Source organism: Belonocnema kinseyi, chromosome 9 (assembly GCF_010883055.1).
Source record: "Belonocnema kinseyi isolate 2016_QV_RU_SX_M_011 chromosome 9, B_treatae_v1, whole genome shotgun sequence".
Lineage (NCBI taxonomy): Eukaryota > Metazoa > Arthropoda > Insecta > Hymenoptera > Cynipidae > Belonocnema > Belonocnema kinseyi.
This window is the reverse complement of record NC_046665.1, coordinates 36,354,644-36,356,962: the sequence shown is the minus strand read 5'-3', so window position 1 is coordinate 36,356,962 and position 2,319 is coordinate 36,354,644. Positions and strand designations below refer to the sequence as shown.

Sequence of the window (2,319 nt, the reverse complement as noted above, 5' to 3'; positions counted from 1 at the left end):
TCTTTTTTAGTTGAAAACTCCACTATTTGTTTGAAAACTGATCTTTTTGATTAGGGTTCAACTATTTTGTTAAAAATTGATTAAAAATTCAACTGAACAATTATAGGATGAAAAATTATATTTTTAATTGAAAATTAATTTTTTCGTTTGAAAATTCGTTTTTTGGGTAGAAAATTATTTTTCTTTGTTAAAATCTTATCTTTTTTATTTAGGATTGAACTATTTTCCTGATTTTTTTTGTTTGTTAAAAATTCATGTCTAAGGATAATTTTAATTATATCATTGTTGGTTGAAAACTAATCGTTTTTTTTGTAGAGAATTAATGTTATGGGTAAAAAATTAATCTGTTCTTTATTATTCCTAGCATAGATGTCCAAATTCGATTATTTTATCTTAGATTGGAAAAAAATGTCTTCCATAATTTACTATAAAACAATTTTAATCGCTGAAAGATTCTGTTAAATAATGTGTAGAACCTGCCTGATTTTAAGTGAATTCTATTTTATTTTAAATAATTTTGATAATATTGTTCTTGCATTGAAAATTAATTAAGTTGAAAATTCTATTATTTGTTTAAAACAATTTTTTAAAATAGAAAATTAATCTTTGTGTTTGAAATATCATCTTTTTTGTTAAAACTTTTACTCTTTGGTGTCAAGTTCATCTCTTTCAATTAAAATTTAAAATAATCTGTAGAAAATTTAATTTTTTTGATCGAATATTAACTTTTATAAACTACAAACTCAATTATTCTATTTTTGTTTAAAATTTGATACTTTTTTGTTGAAATTTCATCTTTTTAGTTAAACATTATTTTATGGCTGAAAAATTAATCTTTTTTTTATTATTCTTAACATAGATGCTCAAATTCGACTTTTTTGTCTCTGATCGGAAAAAACGTCTTGCGTAATTTACTATAAAAGAATTTTAATCGCTGAGAGATTCTGCTAAATAATGTGTAGAACCTTCCTGGTTGTAAGTAAATTCTATTTTATTTTTAATTCTTTTTATAATATTTTTCTTGCATTGAAAATTAATTTAGTTGATAATTCTATTATTTGTTCTTAACAAATTTTGTCTCATTAAAAATTAATCGTTATGATTAAAAATTCATCTTTTTTGTCAAAAATTTTACTATTTAGCGTCAAGTTCATCTGTTTTAATTAAAATTTTTAATAAAGTGTAGAAAATTTCATTTTTTGGATTGAATATTAACTTTTATAAACTAAAAACTATATTATTCTATTTTTGCTTAAAATTTGATATTTTTAATTGAAACTTCATCTTTTCTATTAAAAATTATTTTATGGTTAAAGAATTAATCTGTTTTTATTATTCTTAACATAGATGTCCAAATTCCATTTTTTTTTGTCTCATATCAGAAAAAACGTCTTGCATAATTTACTATAAAAAAATGTTAATCGCTGAAAGATTCTACTAATAATGTGTAGAACCTGCCTGAATTTAAGTGAATTCTATCTTATTTTGAATACTTTATATATTATTGTACTTGGATTGAAAATTCTATTATTTGTTTATTTGTTAAAACATATGTTTTCAAATAGAAAATTAATCTTTGTGATTGAAATTTCATCTTTTTTGTTAAAACTTTTACTATTTGCTGTCTAATTCGCCTGTTTTAGTTGAAATTTTAAATAACCTGTAGAAAATTTCAATTTTTTATTGAATATCAAGTTTTACATACTAAAAACTGAATTATTCTATTTTTGTTTAAAATTTGATATTTTTTATTGAAACTTGATTTTTCTTGTTCAAAATGGAATTATTTGTTTAAAAAATCCCGTATTTTGTTGGAAATTTTTGTTTTTTGTTAGAAATATAAATATGAAGACCCGATCCATCCATAAACCTGAACATAATTAATTCAATCCCACATTTCTTAAACCATATATTATTTAAAAGCACATAAAACATTGGAAGCCTATACATTTTATACAGCTGTTTTGTTGTGAAGGTCAAGTACAAGGAGTTTAATAGTACTTTTCTGATATTGAGTAAAGTTAGTGTAACATTGGTGTATTTTTAGTTATAAGTTAATGTTTTAGTTATTATTTGGATTCCATATAAACATTAAGTATTATTCCTGTGATGCATGGAATTTTTTATAAAATTTCATTGCTGATAAAAAATGTGGTAGAAACTTATTAAGGTTTTGAGGTTAATATTACATTTTGCAATTCAAGAGCGAACTGCTCACAGTAAACAAATTTATCAAAAAGACGTGAGATGAAAACATAAAAAGCTATTTTTTATTTTAATCCTGATTAAAATAGTTTCTGTTTTTCCACCAAACATTTT

At 21.7% G+C, this 2,319-nt stretch overlaps 1 protein-coding gene across 5 annotated transcripts in view; it reads left to right on the top strand.

The window, feature by feature from the left end:
• Positions 1–2,319, top strand: part of LOC117180352 (kynurenine--oxoglutarate transaminase 3-like) — a 28,650-nt gene that overhangs the window by 22,275 nt on the left and 4,056 nt on the right. The window lies entirely within an intron of this gene.